At 36.6% G+C, this 15,509-nt stretch overlaps 1 protein-coding gene and 1 long non-coding RNA gene across 3 annotated transcripts in view; one reads left to right on the forward strand and one right to left on the reverse strand.

The window, feature by feature from the left end:
• Nucleotides 1–15,509, reverse strand: part of LOC133532942 (synaptotagmin-7-like) — a 940,830-nt gene that overhangs the window by 581,247 nt on the left and 344,074 nt on the right. The window lies entirely within an intron of this gene.
• On the forward strand, nucleotides 7,879–11,616 carry LOC133532853 (uncharacterized). The gene is made up of 3 exons (XR_009801760.1): nucleotides 7,879–8,378; nucleotides 9,096–9,460; nucleotides 11,475–11,616. It is a non-coding gene; the product is annotated as an uncharacterized LOC133532853 (long non-coding RNA).

The raw sequence follows: 15,509 nt of genomic DNA on the forward strand, positions 1-15,509 counted from the left end.
GAGGTAAGCAGTCTCCGTAGCCTATGTACGCCTGCAACTCCAAAAATAAAGGTAAGTACCTGGGCGACCGAGCTTTGCTCGGTTATAACTATTTATTGTAATATGGTGGTGTATAGGTGATAATCTTAACTACATGTTTTTAATAATTAAACTTGTCTAAAACAATAACAATTAAAAAATTATATATAAACTTGAACAATAAAAAAAAAAGTTAATCACCGGGCGAAATTCGAACCCGTAACACTCGTTTCCAGCCGTCCGCGTCTTAACCCGCTGGACCAGACGGACAGTGGCCGGCAACACGAAATTAGCGACCGTATTCTGCGTCGAAATGAAATGAAAACTCGAAAACACGTGTTTTCCCAAATATAAGACTACTCTAGATCGATTGTATACCCCCAAAAACCCCCATATACCAAATTTCAGCGAAATCGTTAGAGCCGTTTCCGAGATCACAGAAATATATATATATACAAGAATTGCTCGTTTAAAGGTATAAGATAAGGGTAGCGAAATTATTTATTTATTTACCCATTATTGCACAAAAGAAAACCTTATAGTACAAAAGGCGACAGCAGTAGTTGTATAGTAAACAACACTATAATGGAACAGGCACCAGTAATGGGATGGTATATGTTGACAACACCAATCATGGAACATTTAAGAGTAAATTTGGAGCTTCTTTGATATTTGCCAGACAGCTGCAAAAAATTTACCGCTTTATGCGTTAAAAGTTGAATGTCGTATGGCCCTAGTGAAAAAGGGTACAAGTCTCTGGCAGTTTAGGTGTATAAGGGCATAAGTGTTACGTGGAACTTACACCCCTTTACACCTGCGCTGCCAGAGACTTGTACCCTTTTTCACTAGGGCCACAGTATTCATCCTTTAAGTTTTCTATATATTTAATGAAAGCTACTGTAATTGGTTTCAATATTATTAACAAATGAGAACTATGATATGATGATATATATATTATGTACAGTCATGGGATGTACGAGTATGGCGCCATTAATTTACGAACTAATAAATATAAATGAAACATAAAACTAAAGCAGCTCTTCGGCTCTTGTTTATGGTAAAATGTTGCCAGCGTTTAAAAGCTGATCGTAAGTACATGTTTTACAGGATTTGTTTATGCCACCCCATTACTGGTGCCAGTCCCATAATAGGAGCGTTTACTATAGGTATAGGCAAATCCTGTAAAGTAAGTATTTATCATCAGTTTCCCAACACTCACAACATTTAACCACAAAAGCCACACAGGCCACACAGCAGCCCAAGATTGATGTTTATTAGCTTTTTCATACAAAACTTGTTTTTTCTCTACTTCGTTTGTTTATAAACTGGAGCTATATAAACTAATAACAGGACTAGATATACCTCATGTCATTGTATGTGCAGAGTTTCATTACAATCCAACATATAGTTTTAAAATGAGAATGAAACTCCGTTTGTATGGGAAGGTAAGGTAAAATTCAATCGTGGCTGAATGCCGAAAAGGTTTGTGCCCTCGATGCTAACCTGTCAATAAATTACAAAATGGCGGACGAATATTTGATATGACACCGTATTTAAGAATTATTTCATTTAAAATTTAGTTTTTTATTCGCAAGTGTGATGAAAAATATTGTGTGTAACTCCGGGGGTAAGAATATTGCAAACTCGGGTCTTTCCCTCGTATCCAAAATTTCACTTACCCCCCTCGTTGCACAATGTACTATTATAGTACATATGGTGCTACTTTACCGCACTAGTGCGAAAATTAGCATATTACGTTACTGTGTCGAACATTTAAAGGGCCATATGTACTGTAAAACGTTGTACGATACATGTGCGAATAGGTACATCGCATTGGGTGTTTTAATTTATCGCCACTCGTTTCGAATTTCCTATTTTTCGCACTTGTATCGTAATGTATAAATGAGACGTCATTCGATACCACAATCTTGCACGCGCTTATGAGTAACATAAATTTTCCGCCATACAATCATAGTAATTACGTTCTGCTGCGTGGACATTCTGTAAGAAATACCATAACTTAAGAAGATATTAGGCGGCCGGTACACTTGTAAGTTTTACTTACGTAAGTAGGGACACAGCTATACTATAGAGTGAGAGATGAATATCATTATCTCATTCTAACAAATAGCTTTGTCCTTACTTACGTAAGTAAAACTTACAAGTGTACCGGCCGCCTTATAGAAGACATTCACAGATTTGAGAATTTTCGGTAAACATATCCATCGCACTAACGGGGACGGCTCATAAAACTAGTGCGATAAGGACAACTGCAGCTTAGGCAAAAAATCCTGCGTATAATTTCAAAAATTTGGGGTTTTGTGCTCAACTGTTTCCTCCTCCAAAACTTAACCAATCGTAAACAAAATTGGAGATCGATAGGGTTTTTTTATACTACGTCGGTGGCAAACAAGCATACGGCCCGCCTGAGGTAAGCAGTCTCCGTAGCCTATGTACGCCTGCAACTCCAAAAATAAAGGTAAGTACCTGGGCGACCGAGCTTTGCTCGGTTATAACTATTTATTGTAATATGGTGGTGAATAGGTGATAATCTTAACTACATGTTTTTAATAATTAAACTTGTCTAAAACAATAAAAATTAAAAAATTATATATAAACTTGAACAATAAAAAAAAAAAGTTAATCACCGGGCGAAATTCGAACCCGTAACACTCGTTTCCAGCCGTCCGCGTCTTAACCCGCTGGACCAGACGGACAGTGGCCGGCAACACGAAATTAGCGACCGTATTCTGCGTCGAAATGAAATGAAAACTCGAAAACACGTGTTTTCCCAAATATATGACTACTCTAGATCGATTGTATACCCCCAAAAACCCCCATATACCAAATTTCAGCGAAATCGTTAGAGCCGTTTCCGAGATCACAGAAATATATATATATACAAGAATTGCTCGTTTAAAGGTATAAGATAAGGGTAGCGAAATTATTTATTTATTTACCCATTATTGCACAAAAGAAAACCTTATAGTACAAAAGGCGGACTTAATGCCATGAGGCATTCGCTACCAGTCAACCTTTAGGCAAATCAGAGAGATTGTAGGCGGTGCTACTTAACAACAACAACCAAATATAATACAATAACATACTATACATACATACATATAAATATACATACTTATATTACTTATAATATATTCATAAATAACGACAAAACATATACCCCCTTATTCATAAACGTGTAGTACACAGTCGTGTACTAAAGTTACGATGCCGCTGATCATCGTTTGTCCCTTTCCGACGCATTGGTATGATGGAAAGGGCCAAACGATGATCAGCGGCATCGTAACTTTAGTACACGTTTATGAATAAAAGGGATAAAGCTTACACATACATTATTAATTTTTCATTCTGCTAGCAAAGAAAGCACGTAAGGATTTTTTAAATGCAAACTTATTTTGAGCATTTTCGATGCCGTAGGGAAATTATGTGGGATAGTTTTGTTTTTTAGGCTAATTGATATGAGTTTATTATTTTGGCCGTTTTTTGCGACGTTTGGACTGTTCTAGTGTTTAATAAAATAAAAGTATCAAAATAAGCACAATAGTCCGACACAGATATTGGAAGTGCTGGTGCCCTAGCGGTAAGAGCGTGCGACTTGCAATCCGGAGGTCGCGGGTTCAAACCCCTGGCTCGTACCAATGAGTTTTTCGGAACTTACGTACGAAATATCATTTGATATTTACCAGTCGCTTTTCGGTGAAGGAAAACATCGTGAGGAAACCGGACTAATCCCAACAAGGCCTAGTTTACCCCTCTGGGTTGGAAGGTCAGATGGCAGTCGCTTTCGTAAAAACTAGTGCCTACGCCAAATCTTGGGATTAGTTGTCAAGCGGACCCCAGGCCGCCGTGGCAAAAATGCCGGGACAACGCGAGGAAGAAAAAAAAAAGAAAAAAAAGTCCGGCACAGATATTGACAATATAGATTTCCGTTTAAAAAAATCATTGCTCTAGGGTCAAAAACAATGGTGGAAAGAGTCGAGTAAGTTTGTATGGAAAATGAGCACTCCCCTATCCTCTTAACAGGCGAAAACATTTTGGACTTTGTAGGGAGTGTTAGCTGACTTGAACAACCTGCCCCATAGAAAAAAAAATCGCGTCTAAAAAGTTTTCTTCTACTTTCTCATAATCAAACAGATACTGAATATGCCCTAAAACGGATCACCATTATTTTTGCTACATCCTGTAGAATTAAAAAGTAGTATGAGACCCTAAAAGCAGCCCATCTTACTTTAGTTATTAAGATAGAAGCCCTCAACTAACAACTTACCAACCAATCTCAAAACTTTGTCATACTATTACGAACAATCTTATACTGTCTATAATCTATCACTTTGCACTCTTAGCTGTATCTTTACATTAAAAAAAGGCGAAAATAGACCTTATTAATTAGCAGTACGGCTTAACAAGACCGCAGTTACAAAACAAAGTTTGTAAAAGGAACATTCGAATGTCTTCGTGAATGTTCATTTGGAGGAATTTGGACTCTATTTCGTTATAATAAAGTTCATTGTAAAATGGCACAGCTACAAAGTTTCAAGGGTTTTGCTAGTAGAAGGCAATTTCAATGATCGTACGTTCTGCACCAATAGCAGCGGATTAAATAACACGCCAAACGTATCTGCCACCCTCCTTGCAGTTTATACTACGTCGGTGGCAAACAAGCATACGGCCCACCTGATGGTAAGCAGTTGAAATTGAAACTGAAATCTTTATTGACATCTTGATAATCATATTATGAGTTACAATGATTTTAAAATTATGTCAGGGTAGAATCATCACAACAAACCGCGATGGGCGTACAATGTTAAATTGTACGCCCATCGCGGTGTAATGTACGCGCCCAAATGTACTAAAACTAATCTTACAGGTAAATAGTTATACAAATATTACATGTTCCCTTACCCTATGCTTGCAACTCACATGCGCATTGCCGACCCTAACACCCCGCACCCTCGTTGAGCTCTGGTAACCTTACTCACTGGCAGGAACACAACACTACGAGTAGGGTCTAGTGTTATTTGACAGCGGTTTTCTGTAAGGTGGAGGTACTTCCCCAGTTGTTAGGTACACAGAAAAAATATATATCTTTATTTAAAACGCAAAACCTCTTGCGCACGATTGCTTAAATAAAATAATTAATTGCTTAGTCCAATACATCTTTTTGGACCCGGGTATGTCCATAAACTATGTCCAAAAGAGAGGTATGGGCACTGTGAATGTCATCTCGCTTAGTGTGGTAGGGCACAGCACAGCGGCTGTCATTCCAGGTCTAGAGCAGAGCCCAACTGGGGAAAGTACCTCCACCTTACAGAAAAGCGTAGCCAAATAACACTAGACCCTACTCATAGTGTTGTGTCCCTGCCAGTGAGTAAAGTTGCCAGGGTGCGGGGTGTTAGGGTCGGCAACGTGCATGTAGCACCTCTGGAGTTGCAGGCGTCCATAGGCTACGGTAACCGTTTACCATCAGGCGGGCCGTATGCTTCTTCACCACCTAAGTAGTATTTAAAAACATAACTACCCTCAAATAGCTCCTTAAGCCAGTTGAGGGTATATGAAAATATTACAATTATTAAGCTAGCCATACACTTACATACACACACTAGGGTATGCCTGCGCAATTTTATCAACTGCACAGCATTGACATATATATGTAAGGGCTGGCCTTACGGGCACTAAGAATGGTACTAGTTCAGTGGTGTCACTCACGAATTCGAGCCAATCGTGCAGTCTAACGCAACTAGTTGCGACCCATCAACCAATCGCGTTGCGGCGTTAGACTGCACAATTGGCTCGAATTCGTGTGCATGACTCCGCTATACTGACTCCATTCTTATTGTCCGTAAGGCCCGTCCTTAGATATAAATGTCAATGCTGCACAGGTAAAACGTAGCGTGTGTGGCATTCGACTGTGCAGTGTCCTATACAGCTTTACCTGTGCAGTTCAACTGTACAGGCAAAACTGCGCAGATATCCATAGTGTGTATGGCCAGCTTTACATGATCAAATTATGATACGTTAAATTCGGGTTGTTCAGTGACAGATCCAGACAGTTTTGTATTTGGTTGATTAACGAATAAATGTTAAGAGGACTGAAAACAGTACCTACAAATTGTTTGTTTACTTTTATTTAAATATGTACCAAAAGATACAGAGTATACTTATAATATCATTGTTTCACTGCGGACTGTGAGAATAGTCTAGTTTATATTTCCATCTATATCTCTTACTTTACATACTTATTTATTCAGACCACGAAAGGGATTGAAACCAGCAACAAGGTCATACTAAAGGTTCTATTTGATTATATGTATAACTACAGACAATGCCGCCTTTAGACAATGAGTATGTGTAAATAGGTATTTAGGTGTCTACGGTGAAAATGGCTCTAAAAACAATGAGGAATTCCCTCAATTCCTCATGGATCCCATCATCAGATCAGAACCAAATTAAAATGGGACCAACTTGGAGATAAATCCTTTCAAACAAAAAAAAAAGAATTACTCAAATCGGACCACAGGTGTCGGAGTAATCGGTGTATGTATAACTACAGACAATGAGTATGTGTAAATAGGTATTTAGGTGTCTACGGTGAAAATGGCTCTAAAAACAATGAGGAGTTCCCTCAATTCCTCATGGATCCCACCATCAGATTAGAACCAAATTAAAATGGGACCAACTTGGAGATTAAATCCTCTCAAAAAAAAAAAAGAATTACTCAAATCGGACCACGGGTGTCGGAGTAATCGGTGAGAATACATAAAAAAAATAGCCACTACCGAATACAGAATCTCCTCCTTCTATGAAATTGAAGTCGGTTAAGTTATGATTTTGAACAGTTTTTTGCAGATATCGGATGTTAGGTGGCAAAATTAAATGTCAGGTAAAGAGTTTCTATATTAATATATCAATCAAGGCTTGGAAACAGAAATTTCCAAACCGTTATTATGTACTTGGCGCAAAACCTTTCATTTCGGTTTCGTTCGTAAAACCGTTATTGAACCTGGTTTAAAACTTGGTTTAAGGAGAACATTTGTATAGAATTTTTGTTAGATTAACCGGTTTAGAACGATAAAAACCGTTTTCTTCGTATGTCAGTGTCTTAGCTTACGCACCACCAGGTCGGCCGTCTCGTCACTCGTCTAATAAACCGGTTTATTTAGGTTACAATATAGTACATTACGATACAAGTGCGAAAAATAGGAAATTCGAAACGAGTGGCGATAAATTAAAACACGCGAGGGAGTGTTTTAAATCGACACGAGTTGCGAATTACCTATTCGCACAAGTATCGTACAACGTTTTACAGTACATATGGCCCTTTAAATGTAATATGCTAATTTTCGCACTAGTGCGGTAACGTAGCACCATATGTACTGTAAAAGTTATTATAAAACGTTCGCGTTCTTATAAAAGTTCAGAGTAAAACCGAAATAAACTATAGTATTTACTACCCTAAGGTTTTCTGGAGGGATCGCTCTTTAACGATAAGACCGTTGTCTACCAGTATAAGTTGTGTGCTTAATTTGTATGTCATTAATCATAATGTTCTTTTCATATTGGTGAGCAATAAACAATATTTGTATTGTATTTTATTTACTGTTGAGGCCTAGGCTCCTTTTTAGACAGGGATGCCTAAGCGGTGCTTCAATGAAGACTTCTTATTTAAACTTTTTGTACATTAATTTATTTTTAACAATAACATCGAATTACAGTAAGTATATATAACTTGTCGCTCTGGTGTATTTTCGAGGATTGCCGTTGGCTGCCGTCGGCGGACTTTATACAGTGTGTATTTTTGATATAACCTCAAACTTAAACTAGACGTAGGTTTTAGTGCTATTACTATTACGCTGCACAAATTTCTTCAATGATGTATAATAACTAAGTAGTAGGCGTTATCATGAAGCCTTCGACCATGAATATTCAGAGTAAAAGCTAAAATTTCTGAACGCAACGGCCACGTTCCCGCGAACAGAACTGTCAACTCCATTGTGTTTATTCATGTAAGCCGACGACCATTAGGGCATAATAAAATAAAACGTTTTTAACTGAAAATAACAGTAAACATTTTATAAGAATGCGAAAAAATAAAGAAAATAGTGTTAACAGTGACGAATTGCAAAATTGGAGGGAAAAAACCAGAAGATCGGAGAAGAAAATGCAACTTTCGCGATCAAGGTCAATTGCGGCGTCCTTTCGTCGATAGCATAGCTACACGGACATGATAAATATCAAGATAAAAATGTAGCAGACCATGGATGTACCTACATTAATAGTGCCAGCGAACGAATGTTTAATGCATACATAACTAAAATTCCGAAAAGGAACATAAACGTCGGGTAAGAAATACAGTGGAGTAATATCAAGTGCTAATTTGTTTGTTTTTTGACGTTTCTGCTATGCATTCTGGAGCACTATTCTAGGTGTCTCTGTGTGCTAACTGCATATGGTGGTTGTGCTGTGCATTCTGGAGCACTATTCTAGGTGTCTCTGTTTGCTAACTGCATATGGTGGTTGTGCTGTGCATTCTGGAGCACTATTCTAGGTGTCTCTGTTTGCTAACTGCATATGGTGGTTGTGCTGTGCATTCTGGAGCACTATTCTAGGTGTCTCTGTTTGCTAACTGCATATGGTGGTTGTGCTGTGCATTCTGGAGCACTATTCTAGGTGTCTCTGTTTGCTAACTGCATAAAATGGCTGAGCTAAGCAGTTTGGAGTGCTAACCTAGGTATCTCTGCTGCTATTTGCACTTGCCAATCTTTCGCATACTATACTAGGTGCGTTCACTGCCAGTAGCCTTGGGATATTGTGGTGTTATCAAATATCCCTTACCAACAGCACTAAGATATTGCTCATGTCCTACCCGCCAATGGGTAGTGGACCATAAGCCACCTACAAGTCTTACTAGATATAATACCTACTGAGTTTTGTGGCGTGTTAGACTAGACACAGCTCTTAACCTCAAGAATTAATCAATGTGGTATGCCAGACTAGGCTGTCTCTTGATATATACTTATCTTCAAGTAGGTGAATTTAAGTACTTACTCTAATTTCAGCAAGTGAAGAATGAAGCGAGTTAATTTTGACTTTGTTGGAAGGAGGCACCGCGCCAGAAGGTTGAATATGGGAATAATCCTTCTAGGACAATCTTGTTGTTTGCTTGCAGATATATAATTACGAACATTACAAAACAACAATGACCCGGACAAGATTAAAAAAAAAAAAAAAAAAACTCTGCCTTGTTAAATTACTGGTGCTCTGAAGATGAACCCAGAGACTCAAGCTGTGGCTGGTGAGACGTTTGTCAGTTGGGAACAAGGCTAGGTATCGAAATGAAACAAATTAAGTTTCCTGTGACCTGTTCCCTCACTGTGATGATTTAGCACTCAATAAATTGTCTGCTGTAACCAGCTATGAAAAGGTAATGTCACTCTTAAGTGACCACTGGTTTTTTTTTTTTTTGTGTGATTATTATCACTGAGAATCTTACCTAAGGCAGCTGTCCAATTATTAAATCACAATCAATGGCATAAGAGGTTTTTAAATCATTTACTTAAATATGCTGTTGACAAGTGGTGTTTTAAGAAAGTTTAGCAGTAGTACTAATGACTTATAAATTATTGTAAGTCCTACAGCCCGGTACTTTAAACTTCAAGGGCTCAACTATCAATATTTTTTTCTAATGTATGTTTTGCTGTTGCTTTTCTTTGTTATCATATTATAAAGTATTTATTACTTATTTACTAACAACATACAAAAACCCTGGTCAAAAGCAGCAATAAGGAAACGGAGCAACACTTTCCCCTCTGTGTCACAATGTGGTCGCACTCAGCGACACCACAACAGCCTGTGTTCATTTAGAACAAATTCTTGAAAGTTGTGGTTAACTTAAATACACTTTTTTCAGTGCAATGACATCATATTTACTAGGAGTCAAGGATTTTGTCCTGGTTAATCATACAAAATTCCCTTGTGATCTGTGCCAATACCTACAGTTATTCTGAAAAATGATTACTATTGAGCAATCGACAGTCAATACTAGGAAGTTATGTGACTGTGATATATACTGTGTGTACAAAATATATGCCTATGATGTTCTTACACAAGAATATACACTTTACACAGCTTAATATTTAACTAAAACATTTTATGTACAAAACCCTAAGGGAAGTAAATACAGTTATATTTTTAATATAAGTAAATTGATTGCAACTAAGCAGTTTAAGTTAACAAAGCATTGGAATTGCCATGAAACTAATTGTTGCATGAACACTTTTTACTTGATTTTATGAGTGTAGAAAATATCTCTGATTCATGTGGAAAGCTGAGATTACAGTTTTAAGTCCTGTCATTAGACTATTTGACTATATGTCTCTCTAGCTATGTGTCAGACCTTTCATGAAGTGTCCAAGATCTAGAGGTCACACAATGAGCAACTGTTAGATGTTATATCTATTGTCCTTATGATAAATGTTTTTTAGACTATGTAGGTACCTATACAAGATGCACTCTATTATTCTTGATACCATATGGAGCTAGGTATAATCAAATTAAACTAGCTCCTTAGTACCTTAGAAAGCTGTCTAATATCTGGATTTATTTCTTTACCCAATAAGAAATAATGTCAATATATCACCTAGTGTGACTTATTTTGGTGGCTAATTGAAAGTAAAGGGTTATAAATATACTTTTTGAAGATATTTATTTACTATACAGTAATAGTTTATCGACCTGCTGGGGCAACCGTGTGGAAATGAGTTATCTGTGGGATTATGGAAGGAGCCTATTAATAGAATACATTACATTAATTTTATTCACCTTAATGGTGGTCTTTATATTTAAAGACGTTTCTTTCCGATTTACCAGACTGACATATTTCTGAGAAAATACAACACAGCTATCTCAATTATAAACCGCTTTGGTGAACTGAAATACTACTGTACAGTATTTTTACCTCAAAACAATGTTGAGGAACAATTGGCATTGGTGTGAAACGAGACATTACAATATTAGTCTTAAATATTATAGGTGAACTGTGTCATAGCTGATTGAGAGATAACTATATAAGATTTCGGAGATTAAACGTAAATTAAACAACGAATATTTAGAAATTTCCTGCATCATTTTGGAACTCATATACCGAGTTATTGGAGTCGCGCAGATGAAATATGTGAACGCTATATATATCCTGGTGTAGTAACCCAGATATTTTTTCTACATAGATGCTTGCACATTTTCTTTGATGAATTATTTTATCTATGCTTTCCTTCCATTCGAAATGAAATTTAAGGTACCTATTAAAGTTTTAGGAAAAGCAGAAGACATGGCAATAACCATATTGTACACAGTTTTTACAAATACTTACATGTTACATACAATTGTATAGATTTGAGCCCCAGCTCACATTTATAAAAACTTATTCCATTAACCGGCAGTTTCAGTAGTGTCCTTGCCTGGTTACCCCGGTGTTATCCGGGAAGTTCCATCACTGAAGCAGCGGAAAAGAGGAGAAGGAGAAAGGAGGAACTTTCCATTGGTGCGGCCAACAGCATGGTGGGGTAGAGTCTCTTATGCCCAACACCGTCAAGCAGTATCATAACACTTGAAACACTGGTGTATGTTTTGTGGAAATAATTACATTAATTATCTTATCGCATCTGTTCTAGCAATGTTTGCCATTCTGCTAGCATTATGTGATGAGGGATCTAGGTATGGAAGTGTCCATTTTTCTAAATCTGCTCATGTGCTTTTATTGGGATATAGACGACTCCTCAAATGATAGAGTGAAACGCTTTATGAAGAACGTTTTGTTTCGATTACACCCACCTCAACCTTAAAGTGTGACCTGGGACCCTTAATCAGTCTCAAATTATTTATCAACAATGCCACCAATGAAAATCTTTCATTACAGAATTAAGAGAAAGTTATGAAATTGCTTAGGCACTTACCTTATTTGCTATTGTTACTGCACGCAGCGTGCAAACCCTGTCCTTGATAAAATATGTAATTTTTACTATTATTCTGATTTTCTGACCAAGTCCTTACAAAAATTTCAGCTACCTTTGCTATCCGTAGCATTTTTCAAGGAAAAACTAATTTGAAATGGTATGAGGCTTGCTCAGGGCGAATATATTTTAGCTATATATAAAAATAACGAATGGTATTCATTCGTGATGGTAGTTGTTAGTTATTAATTATTGCCCTCAAAAACCTCATATGACCATCACTACCCAAACGATTTGTTCTTGATTAAGTCAACTTTTAAAGATAGTGGTATTGATATTTTTGTTATCACCACCCATTCAACCTATTATGCGTTGGTTTCAGCCAAAATCATTTAGGAGTAATATTGATGGAAAGAAAAACATCAAGTCCGAGTCTAATGATTTTGCTCATTTCATAATAAGGCCATAGTGCCATCCAATGATTGTGCTTGATCCTTAGTTAAGGAGAAAATAAGTGTTACTAAAGGTTGTAAGTAGCAACACACCGTTCTGTTAAATGGTATTAATGAAATACCTATTAATAAGGAACAATTCATTTTTTGTTTCAACTATTGTTGAGGATGCCTAAGCAGGTCTTCAAGGAAGATTTCTTATTAAAACTTTTGTACTTGTATTTATTTATATAATAAATAAATAAGGATCAAATTACAGTACAACTTGTCGCTCGTGTCTTTCAGAGGATTTATATATGATGATATATTCTTTTTGGTGATCTCACTAGATCTCTAAATAATGTTGTAAGAACTAAATATCTATATTGGAAATACAGTTAATGATAGCTAAAAAAGTTCCTTTTCTAAATGAAATCTTAGATTTCATTATTGAAATACAAAGCCAAAATAAAAACTTTGAAAACCTATCTCTAAACATCTACTTAGTTATTATACATCATTGAAGAAATTTGTGCAGCGTAATAGTAATTAGAAATTAAACGAACTTACCTGTAAGTGAAGTTCAATTCTAATTATATTAGCTGCACAAATTTCGAAATGATGATCCCTCCCGCCCAGTACCCGGGTTGTCTTGAGACAACCAGGGATTCTAATAGTCTAATCCCTGTCAAAGTTTTAAAGCAATATTGGCTTTGCAGATTTGTGGGCCAAGCTGTTCCATCTGTTGCCATATTCACTGCCAGCATGAGCTACGAGCATAGCGGATACCAAGTGTTTTTTCCGCTTTGTAGCGACAAGTGCCTGAGAATAGAGAACCCTAGCAGGTTACTGGCAGTGAAAGTGTTGTGTCTTGGCTTGTTACTCTAAACTAAATGAAGTTGACAGTTCTGTTCGCGGGAACGTGGCCGTTGCGTTCAGAAATTTTAGCTTTTACTCTGAATATTCATGGTCGAAGGCTTCATGATAACGCCTACTACTTAGTTATTATACATCATTTCGAAATTTGTGCAGCTAATATAATTAGAATTGAACTTCACTTACAGGTAAGTTCGTTTAATTTCTAATAAAACGATTCTGAAAGATTTTTTTAGTTTAGTCTTCACTACCAGAGCACAATTAATTTTTGAAATTTTTTCGAGCGGCAATGTATGTCGTACATCATGATCACTTTTGACAGTTGTGACGCCGCCGCGTCATTAATGAGACGTTTTGAGTTAAAACAAAGTAGTGATACATTGCTTGCTGAATTATTTTGTATGAAAAAATAAAAGGCGTCCATTTTTTATAAAACCTATGAAAGTGTGTTCATTACAGCCTATACTAACTGCCCTTTGATTATGTGTTAATATCAAAAATACACGCTGTATACAGAGCCGATCGCTGATTACGTTACTGTGTCGAAGATTTAAAGGGCCATATGTGCTGTAAAACGTTGTACGATACATGTGCGAATAGGTAATTCGCAACTCGTGTCGATTTAAAACACTCCCTTCGGTCGTGTTTTAATTTATCGCCACTCGTTTTGAATTTCCTATTTTTTGAACTTGTATCGTAATGTACTATTACAGTATTTACATATGGTACTACTTTCCCTCACGCGTGCGGGTATGAGCCCTTTCCGTGCATATGTCGAAACTTTAAAGGGTAATATGTACTGTAAGAGTATATGTAGAGCTCAACGAGGGGGTCGGGGCGGGTTTAGGGTCGGCAACGCGCATGTAACTCCTCTGGAGTTGCAGGCGTACATAGGCTACGGAGACTGCTTACCATCAGGCGGGCCGTATGCTTGTTTGCCACCGACGTAGTATAAATGTAAAACGTTGTACGATACACGTGCGAATAGATAATTCGCAACTCGTGATGATTTAAAACACTCCCTTCGGTCGTGTTTTAATTTATCACCACTCGTTGCGAATTTCCTATTTTCTGAACTTGTATCGTAAATAACTATGAATCAATGTGTAAACAGGCCCCAAAATGAAGGCCAGCATACTTTCTAGTATTAATTTACCCTAATACGATGAAGGTTTGGAACAATTTTTGAAAAAAATCTCTTGTTATTTTATTACAAGTCAAACATGAGAAACGAGAATAGGACGACGAAAATAATGAACCCATTATAATAATTAAATTAATATCATTTCATCCATTACGAATCCGCATTCAGTAAATTGAGTAAAACAATCAGGGCTGACCTAATTCTGTCTTTAATCTTTTAGATTATATACATTCTTTGGATTTCAAATCCAAATATGAGATGTGGAGTTCCGTTAAATGGGCTAAGTAAATTCATGAATAATATGTTCAATAAATACGTTTAACAACACGAAATGAATTCAAAAATGTGAAATCCGCAATTCATTGTAACATAATTATATATTACGAAATATATGAAATAGACTTAATATTATGTATTACTTGATTGCTTCTAAACGCTTTTCACTACACCCACCTTCACATTTTTCTGTTTGGCCCTATAGTTGACTGGTAGAGAATGCCATGAGGCATTAAGTCTGCCATTTGTACCTTTTTTGATGTGCAATAAAGTAAAAAAAATGTAAATATATTTAATATTTGAGTTTAAATTAAGATTTCAACCTCTTTCTTGATTGCCCTAATGTGTATTAAATGGGTCATTCTCCAAATTTGTGTCTGCGTCTAAATTCCATCAAATCATACTAAATGTATGAAAAGTTTGACGGAGTTGAGGTTGACCGCAGTCATATCATTTGAGAACGACCCGAATACTTATACATTGTTGAGATTTAAAATAGCCTCATAAGTGTACATACTGTAAATTAGTTACTGAATTGATCGCTAGATGTCGCTTTTTAAAATTCAAACTAGATAACATTGTGTTTTCCTAAAACAATGGAGTCAAACAGTTAACATGGTCAAGTCAGTAACCAGAAATAAAGTGACAGAGATACAGTGAAGTGAATAAAAGTAGTACCTAGTAAAATAATAGTGCTTAGTAATAGTAAAGTGAACCTAAAAGTGCATGCATATTTTTTCTGGAGTGTACCTCCGCGAAAAGTAAAAAAATAAATCTGAAGAAAAATAAAATGTTTTT

The sequence above is a fragment of the Cydia pomonella genome, chromosome 28 (assembly GCF_033807575.1).
Source record: "Cydia pomonella isolate Wapato2018A chromosome 28, ilCydPomo1, whole genome shotgun sequence".
Taxonomy (NCBI): Eukaryota; Metazoa; Arthropoda; class Insecta; order Lepidoptera; family Tortricidae; genus Cydia; species Cydia pomonella.